Here is a 15,026-nt window from a genome sequence, read left to right on the forward strand (position 1 = left end):
ACATGAGTCATAATGTTATAATGGTGCATTAAAATAATGAAAACTTTGGAAGTAGGACTTCTGGTTCAGCACTAATAGTTTTGTTTTTTTTTCCCTTTTCCCCTCTATGCTACAACACAAAATAATTCTTCTATATCATCCTTATGTGACTTCCAGTAGACGTTTTGCATCCAGACCAACAGGAAAAGGAAGTTCATTGTATTTTAAAGCAGTGTCACCACTTTCAACTTTAAAAAAAGTATTATGATGAGATTAATAGATTTTTCTTTTCAGTTGTGGTTAGTTTGTACAAATTTCTGTATCCCAGGTCTTCAATGGACCTGGCAAAACTGCTGAAAATAGTAGGTGTCACTTCTTATGCTTCACCAGTTTCTATCCTTTTCCTCACAGAAGCTCATATAAAATTTTAAATGTTCAATACACATCTTTCTGTATGATCTTACCTGTACAAAGAAAAGTTAGTACAGCTGTGAATATATCTGGAACTCTTCTATCAATAGTTTACCATTATTAGGTCCAAACCTACTGTCTTACTGCATCTTTGCTATTTTCTGTTTATATAAGCCCTGAAGCTGCTCATAAACTACATTAGCCTGGAATATTTCATAATTTATAAGCGACCAAGAAGATGAGTAAACTGTCCCAGCATCACAAAGAGATTATAGAGACCAAGACATTCCACATTATTCTTAAGTTATACTAGAGTACCTATGACAGAAAAAAAAAATAGGAAATATGTAGCAAACACAAAGAGTCATCTTTTCTATGTGCAGAAACTGTAGAAAAAAATACCTATTATGTGAAGACTTTGTTCTGAAAATTTCTACTCCAGTTTGAACAAAAATAAGTATATCTTCAGTGACAGGAATTAACATAAGGCTTACAGAGTTATAGTGACCTATGCTGGTCAAAGATTTGGCTTTCATCACTTTCAGGTAAGAAGAATTCAATTTTCCAATTAGAGAGGCTGCAAAACTAAGACTATTTCAGAGGCAGAAACTAAATAACTATGTCTGTGGCTGAAATGCTCTGTTTCATGTTTCCAGCAGAGGTGTCTTTATTCCAGCTGTTCAAGACCAAGGAAATGAATTAATAGCAGAAATACCTGCAGATTCTTCAAATTATTTTTCTTTTTTTTTGCTTACACAGTGTAATACCATCTCACTTAAATCAATAAACTGGTTCAAAAATGTGTCAAGAGTTACAATCATGAAATACATACAAGAAAAGAAATAACTAAAATTGAGTAAAATGTTCAATTGACACCCAACTGGTAAGCTCTTGAACTATACGTGTTCTACAAGGAAAGTAGCTTATTGAAAAGGAACTTTCTCTTAAACACAGGGTAAAATGAATGGCTCATTGTACATCCACCTTATTTACATTCTGACTTTATTTCAATCTAATACCTATAATTATTAATGGCAATGTAAATGTGAAAATAATACTTACCTTTACATTGGTTATTCTTATATTACCTAGACCTCTTCCTCAAAAATAGCATTCCTTTGAATCCACGTATTTTGTTTAGGAAGCTTAATAAACAAAAGATAAGAATCCTAGAATTTAGACTTTCAGATATAATATAGTTTAGTTGACAAAAAGTACTGTATATAACACATTAGGTTTTTGGTTTTTTTCTTTTACCCTGTGTCTGGCATAGATTAACATTCGATTGCAGAAATATTTTAATAGCTGAACTTAATTCTATACAAATCATAAGTGTTACTTATTCACTATTGATTTGTGCATATTCAAGTACATTTCTATATTTTTGGTTTCTATCTAAATGTCATACTTCAGGGGTTGTATCTGCAGTTATTATGTGAAGATTGAACCTTTTTTTTTTTTTCCATTTAAGTATATTTCCACTGGATTAACCTTGCACTTTAAGAATGTACCATTTAATCAGTGCTTCTACTATTTTGTAATGGAAAAGAGTAATGCTTATGACTGTTAGCTTTGTGCAAACATAGTGTACAAAAAATAAAGTTTTCTGCTTACTTTGCAGAGTCATGAAAACATGGAGAAAAATACAGTAAATATGAAAGATTATATAACTATGAAATAGTGGTACTAATTTTTCTGGTTTGTATATTTGAAATGGACCAGAGAGAAGCTATTTCTTATATATTTTACATATACATATATATATATATTACAGAATTTAAACATTACTTAGAAACATTATTCCAGGGAAGGGATTTCAGCCCTGGAATTGTGGTAGATCCTCAGAAGTCGAAATAAATGAGCAAACTGACATATATGGCAAGTCTGTGATGCAATGACTTCAATGGGAAGACAATCACAAGGCTAAATGGCATGGCATGAAACATTGTAGGAGAGGGAAAGAAATTATATTCTAAATATCATGCAGCAAAATTTAAAGGGAATACAAAAGCTTAAAAGATTTATTGTTATTGTTGTGAATAGGTAGTAAAATGTACTGTGATATATTAGTAGATGATATGTTAAAAAAATGGAGAGTATGGTTTTTGTGTTGTTTTAATGGTGATGTATTTTGGAATTAGAAATACGTAGAAAGCTCAATGCGTCTGAGACTGAGAAACTCATGGAAACATGGGGGCAAACATTTATGATTTGTTGCTGGTTGAAATTATTGTGTGAAGAAGTTTCATGGAATGGAAGAGGTATACATGTGTTCTCCACTCAAATTTATGTTGTGTTACACTTTCGAGTGTGTTGTCTGTATTGTGTAAGAGATATTTTCCTTAAAAATTTCAATCTGTTTTCATTCTGAAGCTGAAGAAATGGCAGTTAGCACACACAAAAAAATTATTATAGTAAATCTGGAGTAAAAAAAGAAAACCTGTCCTCTCTTCTTTTTTTTTTGAGGGGTGATGGTATAATTTAGATTTAATAACAACAGATTGTTTGTTGTATATTAAATTTAAAAAATGATTATGCTATGCTATGAGACTTACACGATTTGTGATTTCCTGCTATTAAATTGCTGCTTTAGCTTGCTTTAAGTTTACATTTTCTCCCACAAAAAACCCCAAAAAAACCAAATAAAGAAACAAACAAACCACCAACAAAAAAACTCCGTTCAAACCTGCAGCTTCATCAGGTGAATACCAAGGTCATTACTTGCTAGTGATAAATTGGTAGTTTGAGATTTCCCTTATTGTTCTTTGACATGCTAATATTTACAATAAGCTACAAGAACTTTTATTTTGTTCAGTGCACCTTATTTTTCAACCCTAACTGGGAAAAAGTTTTATATTAATTCTCCTCTATTTTAGGTCAACTTTTTATAACTGTACATATGCTTTTTCATTAATTGTCTTATGGACTTTTTCCCCCCGTTTTTTTTTCCCCCTTTTTGCTTTGTCTCACTTTCCATAGATGTGGCTACAGCTATGTGTGAACCATGTAGAAAAGTCATTTATTGAACGACTGAATGTTGGGGTTTCTTTGTCTGTTGGTTCTGAACCACATACTAGCATCTATATAACCTGATTAGTGCAGAGCTTTGAGGATCTCGGTTCTACCTCACAAAACTCCTCCAGAAAGTTGTTTTCCTACATTTTCTTATCTGAATTCGATTATAATTTGACAGCCTCAACTACTCGCTCATTCCCATGTGCACAGCAGATTTAAACATATTTACCTTGGAGTCAAGATCTTTCTAGTTACAGAGTAACTCATGACAGCTAAAGATTCATAGTGTATAATTGGGTGACATGCCTATGATAACTGGTATCGTTGTCTCCTTCCTGATAGACAAACTGCCCCATACTGAATTTAGAGCATATGTCTAGTTAATTATGAAACAGTGATTAAACATTCTGTTTCACAGATTTTTTTATATATCCATGGTGAAAATCAAGAAAAAAAAAATGAGCATATTTTTAACTTAAGAAACTCCTTAAAAGAGTTATTTCTTAAAAATATTTCTAGCAATAACTAGTAAAAATCCACAAAGGACATGATTATAAAGAAAGATGATGGAGTAATCCAATGAAGTAAGCAAAGAAAAGTAAAGTAGGTAACATGATGATAAGAGACTGCATAGTTCCTTTTCTTGTTGAGAGTATGATTGCATAACAGAGAGAAAATCAGCCTTTTTGGATTGTCCTAACTGTTTTATGCTCAATTGTGAAAATTAAACTCAAGCAATGGAAAAAATGAACTAGCTGAAGATTAATTTTCAATTCCTTCTACATTAAATTGACTCACAGACTGGAAGTTACAACCCACAGATAAAGCTATAATAAAGATTCTCAACTGGAGAAATTGCATTTTTCTCTTTTTTTTAGTCCTACCTTGGGTCCAGTTTCAAAATAAAGGAGACATACCAGTTTGAACTGTAATCTTTATTAAGCATTTTCAATTAATTTCTCTTACATTAATTTTAGGAGAAAAGAACAGGAAAACATGATGAATAAAATGCAAATAATGGTTAGTGAGTAAAGTTTAGTAGATAAACTTCATTTAAAAATATGTGGTTTTTTACCTTAACACTTTCTCTTCTTGCAGATCATAATACATAATGAGAAGACAGCTGGAGAATAGTTGTCAGTCATCCTTAAGTTTTTGTGTTTCTCAGGACATACTTAATATTAGATTATGCATCACATTAAAAACAAGATCTCTACCTCTCTACCTGGATTCATATAACCAGTCCTTAGTAAATGAGCCAATTATCAATGATAAATTTATTTCAGATACCAAAAAATGTAAAGTAAAGCCTTAGGGATAGAAACAAAGCAAACCTGCACTAGTAACTCTTCATTATTTAGAAACAAAGAGTCAGGTAATAAAAATTATTTTCCTTAAAATTCATGAGCCTGAACAAAGAAATGTTTCCCTTGACTTTTTACAAATTCTTCATACAAGCAAGATTTTTAGAAGCTAATTCTAATTTTTAATTATTGACTGGAAAGCAGAGTAAGAACATAAAAAGTAGATTGATATGGGAAGAACAATAACAAGGTTGAGTGAGGAAAATAATTTCCTTTTGTTTCAGAACCATTCAGTTTTTGAAAATACATATTTTAAATTAGTTAACGAGTTTTAAAATTAACTAGGGTAATAACGTTCATAACTAGGTTCAGATTATTCAGGACATTTTTGAAAGCGTAATTTTATAAGCATAAATAATTTTGAAAAAACAAAAATTAGTAGAAAATAGACATCAACTGTAAATTATCAGATTATTCTTATAATGATGTTAAAATACCTTTATTATTTCACATACCATGGGATTTAAATACCCCCTACATATGTAATTTTCCTTAGAAAATTGCTGTCAAGCTGGAAACTACTATTAATTTCAATTCAGTACTTGGGAACTGAGGGCCAGAAATTGTTAAAGTATGCCTAGATGGATATAGATGGTGAAACTCAGTGACTAAATGCTAATATATGAAGTAGGGAGGCTTATAATACATGTTTGAGTATGATAGGCCTTTCTGCTATGCCACAGCTATACTGTTTCTCAGCTGAAAAGCACTGTTTAACAACAGAAAAAGACTACCTTCTTAAATTGCTTCTACGTTGTGACTGTGTAGCCTCTCTTCATTTATCCTGGGGCTAATTGCACTGGATGGGTAGAAATTATTTGTGGAAATTCACATAAGTACAAAAAGGATGACTGTATTTAAACACAAACTGAACTCATCTTTCATGTGACAATCAGTCCCAGATAAAGACTGTAATCACTGATATATCTACCTGTTACATGGCTGAATATTGTGATATTTTTTGTATCTTTTTTAACTGGAGCTTGTGAGACCAGATTCTCAATAAGCAATAGAGAGGTCTCATCCAACTCAATGGAATTATGTGGAACTGCAAACTGAATAACTGACCTATGTATTTAGCTCTTTATTACTGAAGTAAAGAAAAAATATTTTGGTCTCCTGGACTGAGAAACAACTAAAGGACTTTCTTGTACCTTAAAGTAAGTTATAGACCAGTACTAAAACAGTTAAAGCTTCTAAATCTGAAACTTCAGTTTACAACTTCTTCACAGATTGTATCTTCTCATTGTTATTTTGATTTGCTTTGTTGGTTTTTTTCTAGAGTATGAGTACATTTGGAAATTATTAAATTTGTTTTGAAAGCAAATTTCATTTAATGATGAAAACAAAGTTTAAAAAACAGCATCAATTTGTAATCAGTCAAAATTATACTTTTCGGGTTTTGTTTTTGGAATTAAAATTAACCATGCAATTAATAATAAAATTTATCAGGTTTCCTTATTTGACAGCCTCTAACTGTCCTTAAGCAGCATGCATCTTGTCTCTCCAGGGTGTCTCTGAAGAATATTCTCATTTTCTGTTCATTCTTTTAGTAGATGCCATGGCATTCGCTTACCATGTCCTGCAGCTCATTCCCCTGGTGCTTCAGCCAGAGTACATTCTTCTCATGAGAATTCTGATAACTGCAACCCAGTCTCACTGTGGGCAGTAGGCATGCCCTGCAGCCTGAGACACACATGGCTCTATCCTTCTCTCCTTGTTCTGATCAGTCATGTCTTCTAATGTGTCAGAGCAGTTCCTTCAGTACCTTGTTCCACAATACTGTGATTATACTGAATCTATCAGTCTCACACCAGTGAGAAACAGAGTACTGTGTCTCTATCTCCATTTTGTAAGCATTGATACTATTACACAAGGGTTGCAGGATTCCCAGAACGGCCATCAAAGAACAGGACGTTTATTACAAAGACATCTCAAGTAGAGAATGGCTCTGGATCTACTTTATTCACATAACTCCTTACTCATTTTTCACTTCCCAGTTACCAGACCAAATGCATAAATGTTCCTGAGAACATCACCTTGAAGGGTTGCTTATGGTTTCTTTTCAATATTTATATGCAAAGATGGTGTACATAACCTACTTTGGTTCTTCTGCCATACACTATCATGGTATAGTAATAATATTCCTCATTGTTATTCAGAAATATTTTGGGTGTTGTTTTGTTTTGTTGTTCTTTAAATCTTCCTGATAGTATATACTACATTATTCTGGTGAAATTTAGTCTCCACTTTTTATTTTCTTGAGACAAATCATATCTAGTATTAAACTACTAATACTGTTATTTATTTCAAATTGATATTACTTCTTTAAGCTGTTATTGAGGATCAATGACATCTGAAACAGATTCATAAGTGCTATGAAATCAATATGTTTGATGCAGTTAGAAATGCTTACAAGCTATGGCTGAAGACACTCTTTTTTATCATAAAATCAATTTTATGCCTCCCAACTGTTACAAAATCTGTTAACAAATAGTTCACCTAAGGGGTACTAAAAACGTTTTACTTAGACCTTGGAGTGTGAAACAATGAAGCTTCTAGAACAGAAACAACAGCATTGCATGTCTTTTTGCAAGCATTTTAAAGGATTGATGTGTTTCCTTAACACAAAAATTTTCCACAACCACTTTTTAAAAAGATGTCTTGAGTTGTCACCAAACTGTAAAGTTTCAATTTATTTAGTACAATTAACACAAGCAACTGCAAAACAAGTGGAATGAAACAGAATTTCTTGTCTGTCTTCACAAGACTTCATGAAAAGGTGGCTTACTATGTCGGTAATCAACACAGAGACATTGTAAAAGAAATGTGGAAGGCCTCTTGTCTCGGGCTTCCACCCAGAGCTCAGTCTGCAAATTGCAACCAAGCTACCTGATACAGATTTATTCCTCAACACTGAACAACTTTATGAACAACTAAGACAAGATCCACTGAGTGTACTGGTTGCATTCCCTTTGTCTTATGTTGAAAGTTTAATCACTTGGCAAACATTTAGACACCCAAAATTAGGTTTCGGTATGAGGTTTCATAGAAAACAGTGTTAAAAAGCCACATTAGATTACCATTAATATGATGGAAGTTTAGCTCACAGGTAAATCCTTATATTTTAGTGCCTAAATCTGAATGGTGATATTTCTAGAAACAAGAAATAGGTTAGATAAATTGTATTGAAAAAACATTATTTCTGTTCATCATTTATAAGGAAGGTTGCATGAAATTCAGATGTAAACATGTGGAAGACATCTACTGTTAGTTCTTATTGTTAGGGTTAACTTTAGCTGATTAAGAACAGATAACTGGGGGAAATTGATATATTATAGGTCTTGACACTTACCCTGGTTGAAAGCCAGAATGGTAGAAGTAGTCTTAAATCCTTGTGAGACCCTTGGCTGTATTCCCTGAATGTTTTGAGACATTAAGTTATTGCTAGTGGCTCTAGACAGCTATTTTATGTAACTCAAATGTCCCTGTGAGCAGAAGACATGATTACATTTAAATAAATATTAAATTTCATTATTTCAGCAATAATATTTTTAACAATGTTTGTCTGAAATTGCAGGTATAGTTTTTATTGTTCAGTATTCTGTACCAGTACAAAGCTTAGCACCCATTCCCAAATCTCTGTTGCTGTAACCAAAAAGATCGAGAAAGTCACTGTGATGAAGTAGGTACTTAGTGAAGGGTCCCTTATATTCTAGAAAAAGAGGAACACATACTACATGTTCCTTTGGATTTTGATTAATTTACTTCCTGCTGTTCAACCCTGCAGTGCCTTAGATCATTAAAACATTAGTTGTCCATTTTGCTCGTGAGGAAGTACAATTAATAACTAATTTGACATGAGAGTGAAAAATGGACTTTTCTATCATCTTTCTTTCAAGGTGATATCAGTATTATTCCATGTTTTGTGTGTTTTGTTTTGTTGGTGATTTTTGTATTTTTTCTTGCTACATGATAATTTATCAAGAAATTTGTTCTCTGTGAACAACATTATTTATTTAGACAGATTTTGAATCTACCAAGTTTAAGTTTCTACACTAGTCTCCCACTCTTATCAGATAATGCACTAAATATCATATCACTTTCACATCTGGCAAAAAATCTATGATCAATTTCAAAACACTGAATTTATTAGAAATGCATAGAGGATGTTTTGCATCTTGCATGATTAGAAATAATTTCTGTTGACGTTCATATGTTAAATCTTTGCATAAATAAAGGATATTTTTCATAAAAATACTATAGATCTTTTTTTTCCTTTCTAATGCATTTAAACAGCATTTGTTAAATACCAAGATAAGTTCACTTCCAAATGCGTGAAGGAATAATTCTGGTCAGCTCAAAAGTTGACTTTCAAAGGTGTGGGCAAGGAACTCACCATAAAGAGAGACAACCTAGCTCACCATGACATTTAAAATTTCAAATAGTGACAAGTTATGTTACTAGGCACCCAGTTCGTGATTTGACTGTCACCAAGTACAGAATACACTAAGATGACATTTACCTGAAATAAACAAATATGTGAGATATGATACAATCACCAGCAGAGAATCCAGGGTCCTGTGTTACTTCTCAGGTGCTGATTTCTGTGTTACAAGGTCAGCCTTTTCACAACTCTTTGCATGGCAAATCTTCACTAATTTGCTTTAAAGCTTGTAATAACTTTGAATAACAATTCCTCCCACTGATTATGTAAAGCCTGCTTGTGACTTGTGATGTGCTGCAAAAGTTTAGAAATCTCTGTGTAAAATGGAGAAGAGAGGAGAGAAAACAGGTGAGGAAAGAGGAGATAAGGAAGGACAAGATGTAAGAAGAAGAAAAGACAATTAATAAATTAGACTACATTATTCCAGTGGGATGATTTCACAGCCCTTTTCTGCTTACTTCAATATAGAAACTCAATTTGTATAAAAAGAAACTATCAAAACCCACATCCTACTTGCCATCCAAAGGTCGCTTTCCACCAGGTGTCCTAGGAGAAGATACATTTCTTCCATTTTGGATAAATAATTGATTATGGATCGAACTAGAGAAAGATAGACATCATAGGAAGAATTCAGCCACCTTACTTTTTATCTTAATCTGATTTAAGCAAAATACATTTTTTAGGTTTTCTGTTATCTATGACTTCCTGATCTTTGATGCATGTAATATTTTTCAGTCTTGTTAGGCTAAGTTCTCTAGGTACCTAATCACATTTTTCTAGACATGCTCATAAACATTCCTTTTAAAGTCAGTGAATGACTAAGAGCAACTTTGATTCAAAGCTAGACCAGAAGAGGCAAACTTGCTTTTGTTTCTGGACAAACTAATCCATTTGATAAGCTTAAACCATATCCTAAATAAATGATAGTATTAAAGTTGGTGTATAAAACTGTCAGTCACTTATATTTAGTTGCCAAAGTGTTTAAGTATTCCCATATGAAACAGAACTATTTCAGCTTCTCTTCCATACATGGACATTTTAAATTCATGGATTATCTTGTTAAAGGGTATCTTAGCCAAATTATAGAACATAATTGGAGGTACTTATTTTTCCATCCTTCATATTAAAGCAAAGAATGTAATCAATACTGTGAAAAGAATTCATACATTTGTGACCCACACAAAAACCAAATTACTGGTGCATAGAGATAATTGCAGTTTGTATATTTTGCTCCAGAGTGTTTATTGTCTGAATGCTGAGTGGGCAGGGGACCTGGTGAGGAGACATAGAAAAATCTGGGGTTTTTTCCTTACTATATGGAAATCTATTAACCACTGAAATCTCAGGTCGAGCCATGGAACAGATTGCCCAGAGTATCCAAATACAGAGCTCTTCAGAATCTGACTGAACACAGTCCTTAACAACCAGCTCTAGGAGTCCCTGCTTTGTGACTAGATCTCTAGAGGACAGGTACCAGTGTCCTAAAGAAATAGTATCATTGGTAGACTAAAGAGACAGCTTGCACAAAGTAGTTCTTCTGTCAATAACTGAGTAATAAGTGTTTAAAGAATTGCATTGAACTACTACAATGGAAAAGTCTTATAACATCTTCATTTTACTTTGTAAAGGAACTCTGTCACAGGGAAAACGTTGCATTCTGAATGCAGGTGAAGAGATGTTGAGATCACAGTTCTGAGATGAGTGATCTTTAACAATCCATGTAGTTTATATTTCTAATGATTGAATCCATGCAGCTTCTGATCTATTGTTAAAGAGCACCAAATTGCCTACAGAGGCACGTATGCTTTTTGTAGTCAATAACTCAATGCATAAACAAGCAGGTGTTTCTTTTCAGTGTTTTAAGTTGCTCTCTAAAGACACTTACACCTTCTAATTGACCATATAGGGAGTCCCAGTACTGCGAATCACTCTACTTGTCCTGTGGAACACAGATTTAAAGACAGCTAAACTAGAAGGCAACCTGAACACTCATCCTGAGACTGTAGGCTAAAGGTTTGAAATGTAATTAAACCTGTTTTCTAAATATTAAGCATTTTTCATGCATTACTTTTGCCTATGTTGTCTTAGACATATTCTGTTAATAAGGCTTCTATTTGAATTTATGCTCCAAATAATTCATAGAGGAAGATTAACTAACTATGTAGGCTTATGGAATGTTGGAATTGAAAATACTTTAGATAACAAAATAGCTAATGATTTATTTTAAAGATTAGCAATAATATATAAAAAGGCACATAGGTGTCTATGTACCTTTGATGGTGAAGTCTCTAATTCTTGATTTGTCTTGCACAACTAGGCCTTTTACCAATCTCCCCTAATGCTTTGAATTCAGACTTGTAAATGAAGATTAGTGAACTGGAGTTTCATAAAACACAAAATTGCAAATATAAGCCAAAATTACTTGTTTCAGACATTCAGGCAGTATGATTATTGAGATAGCCAAATAGTTTAAAAATGCCTACCCAGCAATCACCAAGAACTAACTGAAATAACAGTTTTCTCTTATGGTCCTGAACTGAATTTCAAAAGTATTTTCAGTTTAGATGCATCAACCTGACTTTTTGTGTTGCTTCAACCTTCAGTAATCTGAAAAGCTTTGAAAAGACTGTTAGAAGTGCTGTTTCTATATCCATTCTCCCCCAAACTGACTAAAAATATTTGAGAATGTTAAAGAAAAGCAAATACTGGGTATTATCTAAACTACCTAATGTACTTTTCATAACTTTATGAATGTAAAGGAAGTTTCAGAAAACAGCAGAAGACTGAAAATGGGAATGGGTTTTGAAGGTGGATGTCTGGACAATTAGAACTATTTAAAAACAGTGCACATCTCTAAAGAGAAAAAAATTGATTTTAATATGCTTTCAAAGTACAATGGTATTGATAAATCATCTCATTACTAAAACTTGATAGCTGAAGGAGTTTGATATTTTTCATCTTAAAAGCTTTTTTAATGTGTCTTGGACATAGTTTCATTAGTTTCATGTGCCAAACTCAATCCTCTTTATTAAAGCCTTTGTAATGTCACTTTTTCTAACATCCTTTCTGTCCTTTTAGTCTTGATATCATCTCCAGTTTCTTCCTCATCTCTATAGATGTTATCCACCCCTAGGTTTCATAACTCTTCTTCTTTTAAGAACTTTAAATTTGCCAATTTTGTTTTTAATTTTAAGATCATCCTTAAAAATACCCACAGCATACTTAATAAAAGAATGGCTCTTTGTGTTACTCTTCAGTAACTCACTCTATTCCAGTTTCTTGACAACTTATTCCTTCTTCTCAATCTAAGAAAGTGCAAATAATAATTCACTGTATGACATCAGATTATTTGGGTAAAAAAAGTTTGCATACCAGCTCCCTGAATAAGTCCACTCTCCTAAAGTCCAAACTCTTTGTTACATGTCTTCTTGTCTTCCCTAAGGATCTTTAAGCTCTGTTATCACATGGTCACTGTAGTCACAATTACCATTTCCTATCATAATGAGACAAGTATTCTTTATGCATCACCTACAGGACAAATACAGCAGCATCTAAAGTCAGTCCAGGATCTGCATTCAACTACTCCTCACACCCAGTCACCTTCTCTGCCTGTCTTTTTTAAAGATATACTAACAATATATCACACTACTTCATTTGTTCATGCTATCCTAATATATATTTACAATACTCTGTGATTTCTTATTGACATCCAGTTTCTTGTTTCTTTCCCATACTGTACCCATTAGAGCAAGGACACTTCAAATGGCTGTAGGCTCACATCACTGTTTCAAGGGTAATGCAGGCATCTCCCCCATTGCCCTTTCCCACACACATCTTCCTACTTCTCTTCAGGCTTTGATTGAGGAAAATGTGATGCCCCACTTTATCAAGTGAATCTTGTTTGTCTTTAACAGCTCTTAGTCCATGAAGTGGATTAATAGTTATAGGAGCCAAAGTTGTAAATATGATCACTCTGCAACTGGGAGTTGACATATAGGATGTATGTATTTGATTCCTTTCCCTTTAACAGTATGACTGAGGATATCACTACCTGGACTTTGTCTCTTTCATCTTGCTCTGAGTTCCAAACTTCCAGCTCCTATGGTCCTGGAAATCTTTGCCCCACCCCTGCTCAAGCACAGCTTTTCAAATTCTTCCTTCTGTTTGTCATGGGGCTTAGGCTGTGGACTCTGCCAGATCTCTACAAATATTTGTTCACTCTTCCATGCATCTTCCCTCATGTAATGTGCTCTTCTCCCTTGTCTCCATCTTTTTGTGGCTTAGCAGCTTGACCAGAGAACACCTCCTGTAGGTAAAGTTATTCCCAGCTCTTACCTAAGAGAAGAGCATCAGGTTCACCCTTCAGCCTAAGACCCAGTGATTACACCCACCTTGGTATTCCCTCTTGGGTAATGTCTCTGTTAATCTACAAGTCACATGAATTGATCTCTGTCCTATTATGTCAGCTGAGCCTACTGGTAGTTTCCAGCACCATATCTGGGACTTTGATGTTACCCTGTTTAGACCAACTGTTGTATGGATGAGGCAGCTCCCTTTTGCATGACCCATTTTTAGTACTTCTGGGGTTCTGGCATTCCCCACCATCAGTCTCCAATAAGAAACTGGGCACAAAACTCTGCCTATTCTGAGAGCATTCCTACTTGGCAGTTAGCCGTCTCTTTTGGCAGTCACTGTGTCTCAGTTCCCAGCTCCCCAGTGAATAAACTCTTGTGCTTTTCATCTGGAGTAAAAAAATGTTTCTTCTTTTATTTTTTATTTTTTTTCTCCAATCTCAATTGCAGACATTCATGTGAGTACAGGTATAGGGCTCTGGAAATGAGAAGCACTGCATCTATGTAGAAATATGTCTCGAAGATTAATTGATGCTAAGCCCCCATGACAATGTTTCTGAATAAGAATTTGCTATGTCTTTTATGTTTTGTAGTTGTCTTTGATTGCTTAAAGGCATGGTTTGCAAAACATTTTCTGTTTAAGAACTCAGCTTACAATTACATGAAATATATGACACTAGTCTGAAAAGGCTAATCCTACTTTTACCATTCTATTCTCTTGATATTCTACTCTAGGCTTATTTCAGCATTTTAGTATCTATAAGATTATAGAACATGATGGTGTAGTGTGTAACCCTACATGGTCAGAAGTTAATTGGTATTTAAAAGCTCTAACTCCAAGAACCTGTCAATGTTTTGAAGCTTATTTTAACAGCAGAGTAGAAAGAGAACAGCAGAATGGGGGCATTCCAAGTATGAATGAGAAGTAGGAATTTAGAGCTAAGGTATTTAAATAGCTAAACATGCTTCTGTGTAGAGTTCTATTTTCATGAGATGGATTATTTGCCACCTTTAAGAACAGTGAATCTGTATTTTCTGTGAAAACTAAAGGAAAATATCACCTAGGAAGACAAAATATAGTCTGAATTGAGTTTTAATCTCAGTAAGTATGCAGTGAGCAAAGGGCGTAAGTAATAGTTACCGAGGCATCAAGAGAAGCAATGGCAAAAATCCCTTGTCTGACTTAGAATGACTTTTAGTTCGTAACTCGAGTGGCAGATCATTCATGACTTTGTACCTTTTGTAGCAATGTCCATTTGAATCACCTGATGTCATCTTTAAATTCAGCATTATTATTGATTAAACATTTGATTAAACTCATTTGAATGTTTATGTCCCTGACTTTTATGAATCCTTTTCTTCAGACTAAATGAACCATTTTCAATCCATGGAAACTAATTTCCAGTCTGTTGATTTGTTTTCATAGATATAAATTTTAAGTCCCAATGTGCAGTTATG

This window comes from Pithys albifrons, chromosome 1, assembly GCF_047495875.1.
Source record: "Pithys albifrons albifrons isolate INPA30051 chromosome 1, PitAlb_v1, whole genome shotgun sequence".
NCBI classification, from domain to species: domain Eukaryota; kingdom Metazoa; phylum Chordata; class Aves; order Passeriformes; family Thamnophilidae; genus Pithys; species Pithys albifrons.